Below are 21,339 nucleotides of genomic sequence, written 5' to 3' on the forward strand. Positions count from 1 at the left end.
GTGCAGAACGTGGTATGTGCGGTCGAATATTATCCAATAATGAATTCTGAATCTCCAGATGGGTGACGGGGTTACGAATAGTACGCTCAGGATTCCGATTGTGTTGACCATAAGTTGAGCAAAGCGCGCGAAACACATTATTTACAGAACGTGAATTTAAAAAAGCACCTCTACTTGTACCACTCGTTATAACAGGATTTTTTATATTTTTACAGTATTTTTCAATACAGAACTGCTTATACTCTTATACTCTTGAAACATGTTGATACAGAATATAATAGTTTTGTACACCTAAAACTAATAGAGATACGGGGCACATGTATCGTGCTATAAAAATAAACCGTAATTACTCTTTTTCGGTGTCAGTAATCGACATACTTTTTGTTTTAAATTTACAGGTTATTATCTAAATTGTTGTTTTCAAGAATCGATCGCTGCTATGGGTACGTCAGTTCAAGTGAATCCAAGAATTTCGACATTCATGATGACTTACATCTTTTTCAGCCCAAAGTTCAATAACATGACATAAACTGTCTAGATTTACATACTAGCCCGAAATTTTCCAAATAATTATTCGAATTGCCTGTCTTTATCTAGTATGGCCCCTTTTAATCTAAAGGTAAATGCAAACATGCAAAATTCCACGAAACAGAACTTCATTCAGAATGAGTAACTGTTTGGTGCGCAGTTCATCAAGGTGTAATGCCGGGTCATACTTCTTTGAAGAAAATGGAGCAACAATAGCTGTCAATGGCCATCATGATTTAAAGATGTTAATGAGTTTTTTACCCGAAGTGGTTTCCTTTTCAATAGCGTGTGGTTATAGCAAGGTGGAGCAACTGCTCACATAGCTAGATTGGTTATTACGGAGCTCCAACGAAAATTTTAAAACAAATTAATATCAACAAACTCCACTTTTAGCTATCCCCAAAGTCAATTGTTCTGACTGCAACAGACTTTTTTTATGGGGTTATGTTAAGCAAAAGGTATACATGTAAAAATAGTTAATTATATAAATTAAAATAAAATTTGCTATACAATAAAATGAAAATAAATGTAATGTGTTTATTAGAAAAAAAAGTTATTACGATTCTCTTATTGTTGCACGATTCGTGAGCCACACTGTAGATTTAGGAATATATATGTATGTATTAATTATTATGATCTTGAACACTCCAAACGCAAACGCAATATATCACGTATTAAATCTATAGTTGAGGTATCAAAAGACTCTGATGAAAACCCTTCACATGCAAAGTTACAATGTCGGCAGGAAATATTAGAGTCACACTTCAAGCAAGCACTCTCAGTCCAAGCTAACATTGAATATCTTAATCCATCAGACACAGGTCACGCAGATTTAGAAGTTAGCTATGTCATAGCCAAACTTAATATTCAAGTACAACTTGGGGGGGAAGGGAACCTTACAGTTAGCTACGCCGAGACAACAGTTCCAACTCCTGCTTCCAAGCCATCACACTTGCCAAGGTTGTCGCTGCCTAGCTTTAGCGGGAATTATGGAGAATACAAAAATTTTATTACATATTTCACTCAACTTATCGCTCTTGAAACTAGACTTTCAAATATAGAACAATTTAATTATTTGTTGACCTGTTTTAAGCGTTCTGCTCTGATAATCGTGCGAGCCTTCCAAGTAACCAGCGGAAACTACCTAAAATATTCTATAATCCAACTCTGATCTTAGGAAGGTATTGCCTCGCTATTTACTCTGCAAACAGCCGATAAATCAAACTATCAACGATTGCGTAGTTTGATTGACAAGGCATCAGCTATATTTAGTTCGTTAGAATCGTTATGCACAAACTCCAATATCGTGCAAGCAATGCTGATTTACATTGTTATTGGCAAATGTGATCAGCAAACTCGTAACAAGTGGAAGAAATCGATATATTAGAAATCGCTTCCAACTTGGCTACAACGCACCTAAGTTTTAGAACGCTACTATCAGTTTCTGCATTCATTCCACTCTTCATCATACCGTAAGTCTGAGTTAATCAAACTCATTCGTATCACTACCCGTGGACAAAACTCATTGGTCGCAATCACTTAGCCCTCTTGTGTTCTTTGTTCTAGCGATAAATTATTGGTTGCTCTCAATTTAAGGACATGAATACGAATTAACGCTTCGATTCGGCCAAGAAATACGACCTCTGTATCAATTGTCTGAGCACGTGTCACAGAGTAGCTCAGTGTGCGTCGAAACATCGCTGTCGAACCTATAACAAAACGCATAATCCGCTCTTGCATCATGACAACACAACTTTGCCTACCCTCATTTCGCATAAACCTCATACATACAACCAACTAGCAGCCACATATTCGCATATGGAGACATGGGACACGGGCAAGTCATTCTAGCAACAGCGTTGGTTTTTGTTAAAGACTCTATGTATTCGTACAAGCTTGAAAGAGCTCTTCTCGACTCATGCTCACAAGTGAATTTCATGACTGATGAATTCGCACAGCTCGAAACTGTCGACTGGCCATCCAAACCAATTCAACCTGATCATCAGATTTGTGAACGTCAGTTCATAGCCACAACACGTCAAGATAATACTGGACGCATAATTGTGAGGCTGCCATTTAAGGACAATCCCGCTACACTTGGAGCCTAATCCGATTCTTGGCAATCGAATGCAGTCTTTTGCATTCGACAGACATTTATTTCCAATACGTCTCGTTCATGGAAGAGTACGAACGGCTTGGTCCCATGTCTGTAGTAAAGACGCCGAACTTAGATAAATCACACTATTACATTTCGCATCACTTCGTACTCTTACCAAAGATCCAAACAGAGCTGTTGCTACTGCGCTTCTGTCAGCAGAGTTACTCTATCATCGCAGATGTCACTTAAATGTATAGGCAAGTTTCCTTGACTAGAAATTATCGAAAATTTCATTATATTCTTTGGCGAGCTTCTTCAGACGCAGATCTTCTCACATACCAGCTCAACACTGTGACACTTAGGCACTGCCTAAGCTCCATATTTAGCAGTATGAGGCCTTCACTACTTAACAGATAAGCATATAAGCGAATTTCCATTGGGTGCTGCGGCTGTAAAGACTTCGTTTAGAATTGATAATATTCGGTGTGGTGCGGATGATACTGATGCCTTACACACATTAAAGCAGAAGTTGGTGAGATACTTCGACGCCGTCAGTTTCCTCTATTCAAATGGCATTTCAATCATTCAGATTTCATGGAAAGCCAAACTATAAAAGAACTAAGTATTACCGAAGGCCCTATAACAATTGCACTTGGCGTGACATGGAATCAACGCAGCGACACGTTGTTGTTCACTTGGAGCGGCTAAAATTAGGATGGGACAAGTCGGTGCCTCAATATATGCAATACCACAAGCCTGGAATAGTTGCTTAGCATCTTTTAACTCACTCAATCTGATCCGCTTTTGTCTGCTACCAAACGCTCAAGCATACAGTTATATGGGTTTTGCGACGCATCAATTCGTGAATACGGATCGGTGATTTACATATGCACAAAAGATTTCAACGGACATTTTGCAGTACATTTACACACGTCGAAATCAGAGGTCGGACCAGTAAACGGACAATCTCTTCCAAAACTCGAACTTTGCGGTGCCCACCTTCTCGCTCGCCTGTATGCTTTGGTAAAGCATATATTCACCATCTATTCCGAAGATATGTGCCTTCTAAAGGGAATCTAGCCGACCTATTATCTGGAGGCTGCCCTGCAACTGAGCTGAAATCTTCGATATGGTTTTTTGACCTTGAGTTTTTGCGGGAAAATGCATAGTAATGGCATATGCGATATTGAACTTGACATAGACATTGTGAACGCAGAGAAACACAAGAAGATGTTTGCTGTTTCGGCTGCCTCTGGTGCTTTACTAATCATACATGACGACAACATGCCACCTCAACGCTGGATACTAGGTCGCGTTGAATCGACAATACACAAATTAGCCATTTTTCTGATTTTTTGAACGATAGTTCTTTCCACGGAGTCGGACGTTGGCTCACCCTAATAACATTTATCTGTGCTCCAGATAAAATAATGTCATAGTTCTATTTCGATAGGATTCGTTAATTCAATTCACTGTTTATATTCATACACACACACTTATATTGTACATGCATTGTACTCGTAAATCTCTTTTTATTATTTTCTCAAACCTTGTAAAGAGAACAATATGTATACACATATGATCAACTATTAAGACAAATCATTCGCTAATGAATTGCTAATAGGAGCATATCAGAGCTCGTTATTTGGTCGGTCGATGGAAATATAGTACGTCTCCGTTGACTGACATCACACTTGTATCGAGATAGATATAGAGTTGCATACATACTTATACACATATAAATAATCACGATGACGAGACGAGTTGAAAGTTAAAATCCACGTAACTGTCTGTCCCTCCCTCCGTCTGTACGTGCAAGCGATAACTTGAGTAAACATTGAGATATTTTGATGAAAATTGTTACACATATTACTTATCTCCTTACCCACTTTGTTCCTATAACACTCACCACGGTTGATAATTTCAATAGAAATTTTAGTGTTTTAAATAAGTCGACATATTTACAATACTACTTACTTGTCACAATCACTATGCGTATGTGCAAATACGATTAAAATTATCTGGAATTTTTTTTTAATGGGTTCACAAAGTTTCCGTTTAATAAGTATATAAAAGTTATTTTAACAGAAACACTCCCTGGTCGTATACCAGTGGAGACGTGGTAAATATACTTGTATGTACAATATATAAAGTAAATGAAACAAGAAAAAACGTTAACTTCGGTTGCACCGAAGCTATAATACCCTTCACAGATACAAAGGTTACTTACAATAACTTGATTCAGATCTAATTTCGTAAATCGGCAATAAAAAATAAAATTTTTTTCCAAGCAGCCACTTTACTCTGATCGTTCAGCTTATATGATAGCTATATGACATAGTGATCCGATCTAAACAATTTCTTCGGAGATTCTTGCCTTAGAAAATAACTCATACCAAGTTTCGTCAAGATACCTCGTCAAATGCAAAAGTTTTTCATGCAAGCACTTTTCTCCGATCGTTCGTTTAATATGGCAGCTATATGTTATAATCACCCAATCTGTACAATTTCTTCGGAGATTCCATTGTTGTCTTAAATAATAATCCATTCCAAATTTCGGAAAGATGCCTCGTCAAATGAAAGAGTTTTCCATACAATTATTTTACTCCGATCGTTCAATTAATATGGCAGCTATATGTTATAGTCATCATTTATTCGGAGCTTACACTATTGCTTTAAATAAAATTCGTGAAGATACCTCGTTAAATGAAAAATTTTCCCATACAAGGACTTGCTTCCGATTGTTCAGTTTGTATGGCAGCTATATGCTATAGTGGTTCGATATTGGCCGTTCCGACAAATGAGCAGCTCCTTAGTGGGAAAAGGGCAGGTACAAAATTTCAGATCGACAGCTTAAAAACTGAGGGACTAGTTTGCATATATACAGGTGTTACAAAGTTCGTGGCAAACTTAATATACCCTGTTCAGGGCGTAAGAATATATCCGCTTCGAGGATAGATGCTTTGTTCGTTGGGCTGTGTAGAGATCCTACCGATGTGTGTGTATGTGTGTGGGTGTACTGCTGTTTCCAGGTGGGGTGGATGTGCCAGTGTTGTTTTCTGAGTGGTTGGTTGTGCGGTGGAGTTCAGTTCTTCAGGGCAGGAAGCTTAACTCATTTAGCCATCCCGGCCCAAACTAGGCGAATGTTCCTAGTCGGTGTTGCGTTTCGCTAAAGCGTTGTCGTCGTGCCCCACGGTTAGTTTGCTGTGGTTTGTTTGGGGCGCGGATGCGTGGGGCAGGCTGCCGACTGACCGCTCGTCTCGGGGTGCGGTGAAGCCTCGGAGTCGCATTCCTGCGTCGTATTCGTATGTGCCAGTTTTTTCATATTTGCGCTGGTTGGGCGTGAAATGGAAAAATTATTTATATGAATCTCTCGGAAGAGCTTATGCCCTCCTGAACATAGTTCGTAAGACGTACACTTAATCTGCTCAGATGAGAGCGATGTGTTTAGAAGAAGCTTCTAAATAAATTGTTGTTGCTATTGGCTTGGTTTCTATGGAAGCTTCTATTGAGAACGTATTGCATACTTTTGGTTTTAGTTATTTTTTTTGTCTACCCTTTCTGCGATTTCGTATTGGGTAGTGAGCAATTCTTTAATTTTTTGCAACTTTGGGCATTTTTTTTTCGAGATGAGAGCGAATCAATTATATCATTATTTGCTTATCGAACAATATTCTTTCGTTTTCGTATCTTGATTTAGGATCTTTTTAAGACAATTTTGAAGCTTGACATTTTATTTTGTATTTGATAATTTTGGTTGGTTTATGTAAACGGCTGTAAACATGTCCTGAAAGGACGGCCAGTGTTCATAACCACCATGGAGATGGATGCCTGAACTTGCCTCTTGATTTTGTACTTGCGGCAGCTCTACTCGCTGATGTGGAGTAGGTGCAATTGCTTTAGTTAATTTTAAAGCAATTTTCGTATTTGGCGTATGCCGAAGATTTTCCGGTAGATCTGAGTTGTCAGATTCTACTATGGCGTCTTATTCAGCTTGGAGACATATCCAAAAATTTTCGAGATTTTCTTTTTTGATTTCTAATGCCGACTCAGAATTATCTTGAATCGAAGAATAGGAAAATAGAGTGCAGTATGTTATTAAACTGTCACCCTCAGCAATTATTTTTGTGTATGAATTGTAATATCTTTTACCCTTTTTTTTTTGTAGCAACTTGTTTTGAGCGTAATTTCAGCTTTCGTACATTTAGTACAATAGTTGTGTAGATTTAGATTCTTTAGAATATGCGTTAATTTAAAAAAGTTCAACTATTAAAATGATTCTTCTCCGTGCAAACTAATTAAATTTAAGCGAAATTCATAATTATAACGCATCATCTTCTTTATATATTCTAAATCGGATAAAAGAAAATAGCGCGTTTTGTTGTTACGGTATTTATTTATTATTTTTCTAGATTGGATTGCTTATATCAATAATTATTAAAAACAAAATTGAAATATTTGTGTTTGATTGATGTACTCATTTGAACCCACCGGTGATATACGTTTATTGAAAGAAAAAAAATTAAAATAGATTTTCCAGCGGTATTTGCTTTGTTTATTAGGAAAAAAGATATGTAAAAGTTAAAAACTTCACTTAAGGTCCTCGGGTAAAAAGTTGCTGCGACCGGCGGACGTCTTCACGGTTCGAATGCGTACAAAAAAGAAGGGGTCTAGTCCTGTGTTAGTCCCTTTTGAGTGTTGGGTTGTGTAGAGTTGTGGTGCGAAGTCTGCAGGGGTGGTGTGTGTTTGTTTGTGTTAGTGGGTGGAGTCTCCTTGTGGATTGTGTTGATGTGGTGTGTTGGCGCTCAGTGCCGTGTATGGAGGAGGGAGGCGTAAATCATTTAGCCAATATTGTTATTTCTTTTTTTGTGTTCGTATGTCTTATAGGGTATACCTATATGCGAATTAGTGCAAATGAGAGCTCGTAAAAGAGATCAATGCACTTTATACATATGTATGCAATCCTACTTGTTTTTTGGTTGCCAAGAAACAAGTGATATTGCCGGATATATGATTATATGGACTTTGAATATATTATATATAATATAATATATTATAATTGTATTTTTGTAAGCAATCCTGCTCGTTTTTGTTTGCCAAACAATAAGGGGTATTGCAGAATATGTACTAATTTGGACTTTGAATATACCTATAAGATAAAATTGTATAGAAAGCAATATGTACAATATTGTTTATAAAACTAAACTAATCGAGTTAGATATAGGTTTATATGCTCAGAATGAAGGGACGAGTTGAAATCCGAATGACTGTACGTCTGTCCCTCCGTCCATTCGTCTGTGCAAGCTATAACTTCAGTAAAAATTTAGATATATTTACGAAACTTGGTACACATGTTCTTAGTACCGGAAGACGGTTAATATTGCAGATTGGCGAAATAAATTAAGCATAACCAAGCTTCACAATAACATACAAGACTGTTATTTAGTATACAGGATCACATTAGGGAGAAGCATCTGCAGTCTAAAATATTTTAATAAGTGGGCGTGGTTCCGCCACAATAGGTTTAATGTACATATCTCCTAAACCGCTACAGCCATAAAACAAAATTTACTGAAAACTACAATGCTTACTTCAGTATAGTAGTTTTTCTATTTTATTCCAATCACAAAACCTAGTATTAAATTATTCAAATATCTCACAATAATATTTTAATTTTAATTTAATTTACTGATGTATCTTTCATCTTATTAAAATATCTCACAGAGATTTGAAATTAAGTTATTTACGTATTCTTTGCTGCGTGACGGTGACGACCGGGACTATGCTTATCGAAAAATAATGCGGCGTGTTCGAAATCCAAATAAAAAACAGATGCGTGTAGATACAACGAACTCCTCTGTTGATGTTGCTGTTAAGTGATATCCATACGTGGTGTCTTCAACCGTGGCGTATGTTTGCATGTATGAAATGTGGTGCTCTCACGTGCGCATTATATTGGTGTAGTGTATTGAAGTGTGACAGTGTTGTGTATTTTGTGAAGAGGTGCGGTAGGCTTATCTCATCTGGCCATATCGGTCTCCCTAAGCGAATGTTCAGCATTGCAGTCGCGGGAGTGCAGCGTAGCCACAACATTGCTAAGCCCGGTTGTGTGGCGATTTTGCGGCCTTTGCGAGCAATATCTAGCTGCTTTTTGCTGACGGCATGGACGGGTTGCTGCTGGTCGATGTCATACTGTCTGTTTTGTGTGCTTTTAATTGCTGGTGCTGCGGCTGTATGAAGCAGGTGGCCCGCGATGAGCGATCTTCTGGCGTTATGTGGGTGACAGTCCTTTGAAGGGCCCACAGTGCTCCAGCCGATGTTTGCGGCGACATAGGGGGCACCGGATGCGACGCGGCTCTACTGGTTGGGACGGTGTTGAGGGGTGTACTCGTGAGCCATTACGAGTGGCGGTTGTTGCTGTAGTGGCATTGGTTGTTCAAGGCGTGGGAGTAGCCCCAGTGCGTGGCATGTTGCTAGCCGACCGAACAGTTGGCGTTGATGTTACAGGAATGACCATGTCCATATTGATATGTGTAAAAAATTTTATTTTGATTATACATTGTAGCATATAAAATATAATAGGTTATGTAGCAATAATAGGTCGGTAATATTGACTGAACATTTCTGTCAATTATAAGGTGCCTTTTATCGCTTTGTTGCTGTTTGCGGATTTATCAGTTTAGTTGAATTTATTTTTAATTGTGTTTCATTAGTAACGGCGGATTGTTTATAAATGCATTTTCGCTATAAGCCGCGGTTGGTAGAGACCATAGTTTAACGAACGGTCTGGTTAGCGTTTTGTTTGAGTATGGAGATCAACTGCCCGTATATGATCATCGGAGCCGTAGTGTACCTTGTCTATGCGACCAAGCCGCCATTCTGAGCATTCCAACGGTTACTCTTGAGGAGGTCCTTTAAATACACTTCTTTTCATAGGCGGCTGAAATTAGGATAGGGAATTTTAAATCTTTCCCATGGGTTTAATAAGGACAGCGACTACATGCCTGACTCAAGTATGGCCTGAATGAGTGCTCTTTTAAGAAAATGCCCTGGAGTTAGGTCGATGAAATCGAAGGGATCTGGCGAGGGTGTCGTTAGTGGCCGTGAGTTAAGAACGTCTTCAATGCGAATTAATAATATTATAAATCCTTATAATTAAATTTGTAGTTTTCAGCAACTTTCTTTAAGTGGGATTTGAAGCTTTTTACAGCTGATTCGCATAAACCACACATATGAGTAGCTTTTGGGGGGGGATAAATTACGAATTAAAGGTCTGGGAACGTACCTTTGTATAATTTCAGGCGAAACTTGTTTAACAAAGTGCGCAAACAGTTTTTCAGTGGTTCTTTGAGCTCCAATAAAAGTTTCGCCATTATCACTTATAATTTCTGAGGGGAAACAACACCGTCCAACTAAGCGAGAGAATGCCGTAAGGAAAGCATCTGTCATGAGATGACGCGTCGCATACCTACTGAGGTTAGTGGAGGTGCAACCGCCAAGCAAAAAGGAAAGAGCTAACCTAAGAGCTCCATGCATCGATTGACTGGGCGAGAGCAAACATACCCAATTTTAAGCTGGAACCTCCAGTAAAAGTAGCAAAGCGACAGAGGTCAGCTGAAGAGGCTAAGCCATCAGCAAAACGACCGAAAACAAAAGGTCGTGACGCCCGCAAAATAATTTGCAGAAGTGGCCCGGAACCGAATTGGCATTGGCGTTCTGGATGAGGGGGACCTCGAAAAAAAAATCTCCAGAACCCAATGGAAAAGGGTGCAGGCTGCGCTGAAAAATGTGGCGCTGGAAGTGTTACTTAACAATCCAGGTCCGCCACCGCCATGCACAGATGCGTACTGGCACCAGGGCCAGATCAAAATTATTGCATGCGATGGATATCACGCTTGTGTCGGAAGTACTATTTAACAAGGTAACCCAAGAAGAACATTCCTTTTCGGATCACCGATATATTGAATGTATAACAGAATATATATCCCTATGATCCCGCCGTTTCAGCCTAATGGATCTCGACATCCTCGTTGTTTGATTCACTGAATCTTGTCGGGAAGCATTTGAAGTAGGTTGTCCAATAACAAGAAGTAGGGGTAGAATTAGACCAGTGGTGGTCTCCAGAACTTAAAAAGTTACCGAAAGAATGCAGACATCTGTTCAATTTAGCCAACCAATTCCAAGGCGAGTGAGACTGGGATTATTACTACGACCTCCTTAGGTCATACCAAAAGGAAGTTTTTGTAACGATATCGAGAATACAGCGGAAGCGTCTCGACTTAGGAAAATAATGGCACAATCGGTGCATAGTATCGGTTATCTTCAGAAGCCAGGCGGCAGTTGGACGGTCTCCAGTGAAGAGTCGCTGGGACTACTAATGGATACCCACTTCCCAGGTAGTTCTGAAAGCCATACGATTGAGCATACTCAAGACAGTAGAGAAGAAATAGACTCCACTCTTATAAATACAGTGTCAGACAGAAACGTACACTGGGCAATAAATAGCTTCAAGCCCTTCAAGTTGCTGGGAACAAACGGTCTACTCCCGGCTCAATTACAGCAGTCGCAGAATTATATAATCGATTGGCTAGTTACCATTTTTAAGGGGGCGCTGCAATTAAACTATATCCCTTCGCTGTGGACGGAAGTCAAGGCAATAAACATACTTAAGGCAGGTAGAAGCTCGAATATAAGTCCAAAGGACTTCAGACCATCTAGTCTCTCCTTATTCCTTCTAAAAACGTTGGAAAGGCTAATAGAACTACATATAAGAAACAACTAAAACCAGATAAGTTGGCTGATTGGCAGCATGCGTATTCTAATGGAAAATCGACAGAAACAGCGCTGAGCTCTGTGGTGGCGGAGATTGAAAATTCTCTGGAAATTAAAGAATATACTTTAATTACCGTCTTAGATATAGAAGGAGTCTTCAATAACACACAACAGTTATTATAACACACTTCACTGAGAACAAATACTTTTAGCATCTCGTGGGAAAATGGATGATATCTTGTGAAAACTCCGCCTATTCCCCATATGACGGTGCTGTTCGTGTAACCTCGTTCAAAATTAGAAAATGGGCGTGGCACCACCCATTTTTAGGTGAAAATCCATATCTTGAAATTTGCTTAACCGATTTCAACCAAATTCGGTACATAATATTCTTCGCATATTTTTATGTTACGGTGCGAAAATGGTCGAAATCGGATTACGCCTATTTCCCATATAACACCATCTGATTCTATCACTTTCCACTATGCAAATCAAGGAACAATTATTGTATCGGGGTAAAACTTTGCCTAAATAATGCGTTTAAAGTATACCAAACTGTTCAAGCTCCTAAGTACTGAATGTATGGATCCCAATGCCTATAATTGACTTTAAATCGAAATTATGGTCAATGTGTAAGATATATTTTTGTAATTCAAATAATAAAATAAATAAATAAAACTCTTAATAATAATATATTTTTGTGCCAAATTAAGTTGAATCGGATCAATACTTCCTATAGCCCTCATACACCTACTATAATTTCTCATAATATTAGTAAATTTAGTTTACAAATTGCTCTAATTAATTTCACTATGAATGCAAATAACTGAAGCAAAAGTTCCTGCTTCTAATTATTAAAATATATAAAGAAATCTCAAATGAGGGTACCATTTGACTTTGCGAAAGTATAAAATGTTCGGTTATATCCGAACTTAGCCCTTCCTTACTGATTTTCTTTATTTCTTCTGGTGTTTTCGAGCCGTCAGTGTACCACTGAATAGTGCTGCCTCTCAGCTGTTGGTCCAGTGTGGAATCGCTCCCGTCCGCCTTACTGCCGAGAGTAACTTTAAACTTTTTCGTAAAGTTTACGCTCTTCGTTACGCCGTCTCTTGGAAGAAAAGCCAGTGGCGTGTTGTCCTCTAAGGCCCTCATTTGTTGAGACGGGATTAACATCCCTTTTCCATACCCCTCTGCTGTCATAAGCAGCATGGTATGCTGCGCAGTCTGGTTGATAACTAAATGGAGCGGTGGGAGCTCTAGCATGACCTCAAGTGCTGCGGTGGGGCTGGTGCGCACTGCCCCAGTGACGCAGACGCAGGCAAGTATTTACAGCTTCGATAGTTGAAGAGCTATTGAAGTCGTGCTGCTTTCGATGCCCAGACCACCGCTCCATAAGTAACAATAGGCCTCACGATCATGGTGTACAGCCACCTGATGATACTAGGCTTGCAGCAACAGGATATGCCGGCCAGGCGTCTGCACACCATGAGTGCCTTTGTGGCTTTGGATAGCATTATCTCCACATGCCTATTCCACCGCAAGGTGGAGTCCAGTGTGAGACCTAAGTATTTTACTTCCCTAGACACTTCTAGCTCTCTGCCCCCAAGGGATATTATTCCAAAGCCCGGAAGAGATCTTCTTTTTGTGAAAGGGATGATGGTTGTTTTTTGCGGGTTAATGCTCAACCCTACTGTATCGCACCATCCCTTTGCTAGGCTTAGGCCCCTTTGGACTATGTCGCAGAGAGAGTTCTCAAATTTCCCTCTTGCCATTATGACAATGTCGTCGGCGTACCCCTGGCACCGAATATCATTGTTCGTCAGCAACTCAAGGAGTTCATCTACTGCTAGGCTCCATAGAAGAATACAATACCCAAACCTGAGGGCAGCCTCTCGTAGTACCAAGACGTATCTTGCTCTCCCCCACCGTAGTTTCTGCAATCCTAGTATGCAGTACGGCCTTAATCCATCTGCATAAAGGAGCTTCCACGTTCCTTTTCTTCAGTGCTCTGATCACGCTTGCGTGGGACGCATTATCGAAAGCACCTTCAATGTCTAGCAAAGCACATATCGCAACCTCATTGTTCTCCAGCGAGTTTCGGATCTCAGCAGTTAGTTGGTACAGAGCAGTATTAGTAGACCTACCTGCTCTGTACGCGTGCTGATTTACATGCAGAGGTGCTACTTTTAGTGCTTTCGATCTTATGTGGTTGTCTATAATCTTTTCCATTCCTTTTAGCATGAAGGAGGTGAGGCTAATATTCCTGAAGGACTTGGCTAGTGAATAGTCCTTCCTTCCTACCTTGAATATGAAGATTACCTTTGCTATCGAAATCGCAAAATAACTTGTGCCAAAAATGGGTAAAAGCAGATCAATACTTCTTATAGCCCCCATATACCTAACATAAATATTTTCGAAACTGCAGTTCACTTTATACCGCATCTTTCAGTCAATATGTAAGAAATTTTAGTAAAATTCGGAAATAATGTTTTGTATCCTCTTTCCTTCAATTATTGAAATCACGGCGATACTTTCCTTAGTTTGATAAAAAGTTTTGCAAACCCTAAAGGTACTCCTCCTATTATATATAGCTGACACTGCTTCATACCGCCAAACAGCCGATTTTTTAATTATTTGGTTATTCGGGACGTCGGGTCAGCTAGTAAGATAAAAAAAGAAAGTTAATAAATTCGCAATTACATTCTGTCCAAAAATACAAATTATTAAACACCTAAAAATCGTTTATAGTCAATAAAAAATCACATTTGTTTATTATGCTACCCACTTATTATACAAGGAGCTTATAGAGCAAAATCACAAAAGAAATGGAATAATAAGAAAATAAATTACTGTTGAAATATTTATTGGAAAATGCGGAAAATTAGGTAATAATTTATAAAACAAGCTTAACCCCTTGTTGATCAAGCGCTGAAAAATACAGCTTCTCTAATTTACTTTCGTATTATATACATGGTTGGAAGGTATCTCCCTTCCGCTTCATTCAATGCTTTATAAAAAGTGTTGCAGTGATCGGATTTAGTCAAAATATGCGCCGTTTTGTTCGATGATCTGTTTCCATCTAGACGGCAACTTCGTAATACCTTCCTCGTGGAAGCCCCCTTCCTTATTTGCGAAGAATTCGGACAGCCACTTTTCACAAGCCTCTTTTGAGTTCAACTTCACACCACCAAGGGCATTCGCCATGGACAGGAACAGGTGGTAATCACTTGGCGCTACGTCCGGGCTATATGATGGATGCGATAAAACCTCCCATCCGAGCTCCCGTAGCTTCTGACGAGTCATCAACGAAGTGTGTGGTCTGGCGTTGTCCCGGTGGAACACTACACCATTCCTGTTGGCCAATTCTGGACGCTTCTGGTCGATCGCCTGCTTCAAGCGGTCCAGTTGTTCGCAGTAGATGGTAGAATTAAGCGTCTGGCCATATGGGAGCAGCTCATAGTGGATGATTCCCTTCCAATCCCACCAAACACACAGCAAAACCTTCCTGGCCGTCAATCCCGGCTTGGCCACTGTTTGGGACGATTCACCGGCCTTCGACGACGACCGTTTTCGCTTGATATTGTCGTATGTGATCCATTTTTCGTCGCCAGTCACCATCCGCTTCAAGAATGGGACGAATTCGTTCCGTTTCAGCAGCATATCGCATGCGTTGATTCGGTCCAGAAGGTTTTTTTGCGTCAAATTATGCGGCACCCAAACATCAAACTTTTTTTTTGTATCCATCCTTCTGCAGATGGTTCAAAATGGTTTGGTGACTAACTCCCATCTCCTGGGCGATGTCACGAGATGCCATATGCCGGTCTAACTCGATGTATTCCATGATTTGATCGGTATTTGTCGTCACTGGTCTTCCGCCGGCTGGCTGAATCGTCGAAACCATTCCTCCGCGGTTCGAAGTGATAGAGTACCATCCCCCAAAACACCATTAATCTCACGGAACGTTTCTCTAGCGGATTTGCCTTTAACGAAGGAAAACTTTAAAATAGCGCGAATTTCGGCGTTAGTGAACTCCATGTTTACACGGTTATAACTGTTGAACGCAATATCCAAACTAATCATGCATAGCGTTGTTTTGTAGGTTATGTCAAGACCTTTCAAATTATGTATAGTGTTGCCAGATACGAGCTCTGTAGCACTTTGTACATAGCCGCGAAATTCAAAAGACAAAAAAGCGGAAGGGAGATACCTTCCAACCTTTTATATATATAGTATATCATTCATGCATGTTTTAATTATCCATACAAAATATCATACACTTCAAGGATATTTTAGTAAAAAAAGATAAAGCTCGTAGAAGTACCGTCGAGTTTGAGGAACATATAAGTTTGTATGTACTAAGTTTTGTTCATTGCAAAATAAAAATATTCCACTGTGTTGACGTTTCGAATGCGGTTTTGACTGATACGATTTTATGCTACACATTTTTCATTGTAATCGGATATCGATTGACACTGACTCGCTCTTACCACAACGTCTTTTATTAACGGTGCTGATATATTACTTAAACTTTGTTTGTTGGCAGCAACGTTATTCTGTGTCAATTAACCTTATAAAATGTTTCGTCTATATTTTAGCAAAGCAATTTCTCATAACTTTGACAGTATACGAGAAAGGAATTGAAGAACGCAATTTCCAAAAGCCCTCATGCATAGGCATTACGCAGCTGATCGGCATGGTCTACTCCACCCATGAATACATTGTAATATTTAATGACATTTGAATAATAAACATGTATTTATTAACCTTTTCGATTTCTTGACTGTCAAAAAAAAGTATACCGTTCATTGTTGCTCGTGAATCGAACTCGTCTCTTTTCTTCTTTTATTGCATGATTTAAATCTATGGTGGCAACACTTCAAGCTTTAAATCTGGAATTATTTTGCTGTGAACAATTGTGTTTCATTTTGCAAAATTCTTAAACTTTAATTGATTTTTTAGTGATTTAATTAAAAAATTAGGTATTTAACTCTGAATTTCAAGCTAAGTATTAAATGTCCGAGTCAGCATTTGGTTTCATTTTGTTTTATTTTATTCTTCTTCTTGTAACCCTCACTGAAAAATTTAGACACTACGAAAAATTGTTCAAATCTTTTAAGCGCCTGAATGATTCTCATGCTGGATGATCCAAACCTGCTCCTAAGCGCAAGCGTCCTTCCAATGAAGTAACACTTAGTTCTTCTGTACAGAAAAAAACGCCCTAATAACTGAGTAACATCTATTAAAAACTCGGTAGTTATTCCACCTAAAAAGTCTACATTTTGTCACGTTTAAAAATTGATGATATCAATATCCGTAAGTTTAACTTCAATTATGATAGAATTATATCATCGTTTAAAATAGACGTATCTTTTGAAACATTCAAAAATATCTTAGATAGTTCATTCTGGCCACCTGGGGCTTTTGTACACGAATTTAAGCCCAAACTTAGAAGTCAAACTGAGGAAAACATTGCTAAATTTCCAAAAGCAACCACCGATATAAAAAACTGATTGGTAAAAATTCATTATTTACTAAGCATTTATTATCAAAATGTTAGAGGTCTTAATACAAAATTAACCGACTTGTATTTAAATAGTTCTAATTTTAATTTCCATATAATTGGATTTACAGAAACTTGGTTAAAACTTCACATTTTTGATAATGAGATTTTAAACAGCGAATTTCAAATTTTTAGATGTGATCGACTGAACAGAATCGGTGGAGGTGTTCTATTTGCCGTGCATTCCTCTATCCCATCTGAAGATGTTCTTGTTCCAGGAACCGACTCATTTGAATTTAAATGTATTAGGGTCTATGTTAATAGTTGCTTCATTTATTTAATCCTGTCTTACAAGTATATACCACCCCATTCGGACTTATCTGTATACATGCAGCATGTTTCTTTAATAAATAGTGCTACTTCGATGGCAAATAATGCAGATTCAATAATTGTATTAGGAGATTTCAATTTACCGTGTGCTTCGTGGAAAACTTTCGATGACTATATCGTACCGATTTGCAATCGGTCATGTTTTCATGAGCTTTTCGGAAAAATGTTCGGGTTGGGTCTGAACCAAATTAATTTGAATCCGAATTAATTTGGTAAATGCTTAGATTTAGTATACGTTGATACCTCTTCGAAGGTTCCGTTATTCAGAGTAATCCTCTTGTTCTGCCAGAGGACTCGTATCATCCTGCTTTGGAAATATCTGTCGAAATCATGAGCAATGTACGGGATAATAATTATCAAACTTCGTGCTTCCGTACTTGGTTCAACTTTGCAAAAGCTAATTTTAAAAAGTTAAACACAGAACTTTCTACAATATCATGGCCTAATTATAATGGTGATATTGAATTGAGTGTCTCTCATTTTAATATCATTATTACGAAATTATTTGAAAAATATGTTCCAATAGTAACTGTCAATAAAAGTAAAAGTAGAAGTCCGTGGTTTTCGAAAGAGTTATATAAATTGAAAAACAGAAAAAATCGAGCCTTTAAATATTTAAAAAAAACCGGTTTACTTGTCGACTATTCTAAATATTCTGTATTTCGTCGACAATATTTTGACCTAAACAAAAAATGTTATAATAATTAATTAAATAAAGTAAAAAAGAATCTTATAAGTCATCTAAAATCGTTTTATGATTTCGTCAACTTCAAACGCAGGATTTCCAAATTTCCGTCCGTGATGAAATACAAATATGTCAATTCAACTGATAGTGTTATTATATCCAATATGTTTGCAGAATTTTTCAAGTCAAACTACTGTAATAATTCTTCCAAAACTTTTTCTTATCAGCACGTGCTGTGTTCGAATACTTTAATTAACGCTCCAATTATTTCTGAAGAAGACGTCCTACTAAAATTATATAAGTTAAAACCATCTTTTAGTTGCGGCCCAGCCATGATACCCTCACGCTTCCTAAAAATTAGTGCCAAATATATTTACTTGCCTTTGACAAGGATATTTAATTCCTCTCCTAAACACGGTATATCGACTCTAACAAACTTGCTTGAATTTGTAAACCATGTATCATTGGGTTTTAGGGAACATAAGTATACGGATGTTATATACACAGACGAAGCTTTCGATAAAGTAAACCTCTCGATTCTCATACATAAACTTGATCTGATAAAATGATATTTGAGGATACACCTTCAGATACAATTAATGTTTCTTCAGGTGTTCCGCAAGGTAGTCATCTTAGCCCGATTATGTTCTTGTTGTTTATTAACGATATATCTTCAGTAGTTGAATTCTCAAAAATTTTATTATACGCTGACGACGTAAAGCTTTTTAAATCATACACTTCAACTGAGGAAAGGTGTCTGTTGCAAACAGACTTTAACAATATGGTTGCATGGTGTGATAGAAATGATTTGCCATTGAATCTCAATAAATGTAAGACGATGTAAAACACCATATTCTAGAGCAAGTTTTTATCTATGTTGATTTGGGAGTTAATATGGACCCTAAGCCTAATTTTTGCCTTTATATTGACACCATGGTCTTGAAAGCAAAATCTGTCCTCAGTTTTGTTTAACGTTGGCCTAAAGAATTTAGAGATCCGTATCTTCCTAAAACACTTTATACAACTTTGGTTAGACCTATATTGGAATATGGCTGTGTTGTATGGAACCCTAACTACCAAATCCATTCTGACAAGTTAGAGTCTGTTCAAAAACAATTTTTCGCCTTAGCGCATTTCCGATGGGATTCTAGGGTAAGTCTACCTTCATACACTAGTCGTTTAAAATTTGTTAAACTACATACATATTCTTAGTGAAAATCTTGAATGGAACAGTTTGCAGTTCTTTTCTCCTGTCTGAATTTAAATTTAATATCCCGATTAAATTTTGTAGATCAAATTTTGAACTAAACGAGCCATTCCGCCGTATATGTTATGATTTTAGTTCTTATTCCAGCACATTTGACTTATCTGACTCACTCTTCAAAATTAAAAATACTTTATTGTATTCTCTTAATAAATGAAAATGTAACAATTTATTATATGGTAACTATAAATCTTAGCTGTTGAAATTTTTGTTTCTGTAGCTGAGCAGTTTTAGATCTCAACACTTAAAAAACTCTTTTGCCTTTTCTAACTCGGCTAATTCCGCACGTATGCTAATTGCGCCCCTTGCGTCGGTTGGGCGGGAGGAGGGTAATCGTTGGGTTATTATTATTATTTTTAAAAAAAGTTGTTCCGCAAGCAAAAAATGTCAGTGTATGGAGAAATTCTAGGAGTAGAATAATTGTCCAAGTACACGTACTTATTATTGCCTCTTTCGGCTTTTGTGAAGGACAAAACCGCTCTTTCCCCGAGACCAAATATTTCGTAATTTTTTTCAACAGCTTAACATTTTCCTTGGTATATAGATATTTTTTTAATATAATTATGAAGATAAATTCAATATCATAATTTATGGCTACGTAGAATTGGCTTCCCAGGATAATATTGTTTGATAGCGCCCTACCTCTAAACATAATTATAAATTCGTCCACTGATGATTCGATGATTAATAACGACAAAGGGTAAAAGTAACCAGTTTAAATAAATAATATAATATTATATATTAAATATATATTATAATATATATATACAAATTTTGTATAGAAGCTAAACGCTCAGCTATACTTCAAAAGAGTAATTGACCATTGATTAAACTCAAATATAAACATATGTATAAAATCTTATAATACTTTTTAGTGAATGTAAAATATGTCACCAAAACAAAATGATATATATAAGATATGAATTGACTTTGGAACAATATTTTCTCTCCTCTCTACCTCTATGACAGTTTAGTGGAATGAGCAAATTACCACACAGCTTGACAATGGTATCCTCAACTTCCTCACTGAATACATCTTGAAAAAATTAAGGTTCCACGCTTCTCTGCACATCAGTTTTAAATACTTATCAGTAATAAATTTGATCTCCTCCACAGAGATTTCAATTAAACTACTTACAATGTTTGATTTCGCACTTTCTCAAGGCATTTTTACTGCTTAATAAAATTGAATCAGCTGTTTTAGAACAAAATTTATCACACTACGGAGACGGAGATAGAGCAAAAAGTATGTTCACAGTTAAGTGTTTTAACAAAGTATCAACTATCGAATCAGCAGAATAACATGCTCGACATGAATACTCATTATAGTTTAGGTAATGTTGAAAGAATTGAATTGAATCAAATAATATGGATTTCCCATCCTTTGTTTGATGTTTTTTTATAAACCCCGTATATTAAATTTAGCTCCTTTGAGAATGGAATGTCTTTTAAATTTAGATACATGTATAATTTAAACAATTTTAGGAATTTTTTTCGATATACATACCTCAATTTCGTCCACCCACTATTGATGTTTTCCATTTATTAAAATGTCGTCAATATAAATAAATTTGATGAATACTTTAGATTCTCCTTTTGGAAGGCGATACTTGGAAAATTTGTTGTGACCTAATCCATCCTTTATAAATATTTAAAGTTCCAATATTAGTTAATATTCCTCTATGCGAAAACTTTATTTACCTTCCATTGTGTTCTTCGACCACGAAATTTCTTTATTGACTTTGTTATATTCTGGAAAGTATATTAAAAAATATTGATTAAATATATCAAAAATTGTATTTCGGGCGTGATTAGATTCTTTGTTTCGAAATGCAGAGTGATAAATCAGTATCTAAATCTGTCAGATCATTATATTTTACAATCAGGATGCAAGAGGAGGGCTTGTCGCCTACTTTTAAGTGAAATTACATATCTCTGGATCTGCTTAACCGATTTCAACCGAATACGGCACTTAACATTCCTATATCATATTCCAAAAATGGGTGAAATCGGACCACAACCACGCCTAATTCCAATAACATATGACACAATTTTAAATTCCTTCTGGATCTTTCACAATATGTGATATTTTAATGAAATTA

The 21,339-nt window shown here is 37.5% G+C and overlaps 1 long non-coding RNA gene across 1 annotated transcript in view; it reads right to left on the minus strand.

Moving 5' to 3' along the window:
• LOC138858252 (uncharacterized) overlaps positions 1–20,989 on the minus strand; it is a 106,420-nt gene extending 85,431 nt beyond the window's left edge. Inside the window, exons 1-3 of the long non-coding RNA XR_011397438.1 lie at positions 20,939–20,989; positions 20,820–20,876; positions 20,745–20,762 (exon numbers count right to left, since the gene is read on the minus strand). This is a non-coding gene — a long non-coding RNA (uncharacterized lncRNA). The remainder of the gene's footprint in view (positions 1–20,744; positions 20,763–20,819; positions 20,877–20,938) is intronic.
• Between the last annotated feature and the right edge of the window lie 350 nt (positions 20,990–21,339).

Source organism: Bactrocera oleae, chromosome Y, assembly GCF_042242935.1.
Source record: "Bactrocera oleae isolate idBacOlea1 chromosome Y, idBacOlea1, whole genome shotgun sequence".
Classification (NCBI taxonomy): domain Eukaryota; kingdom Metazoa; phylum Arthropoda; class Insecta; order Diptera; family Tephritidae; genus Bactrocera; species Bactrocera oleae.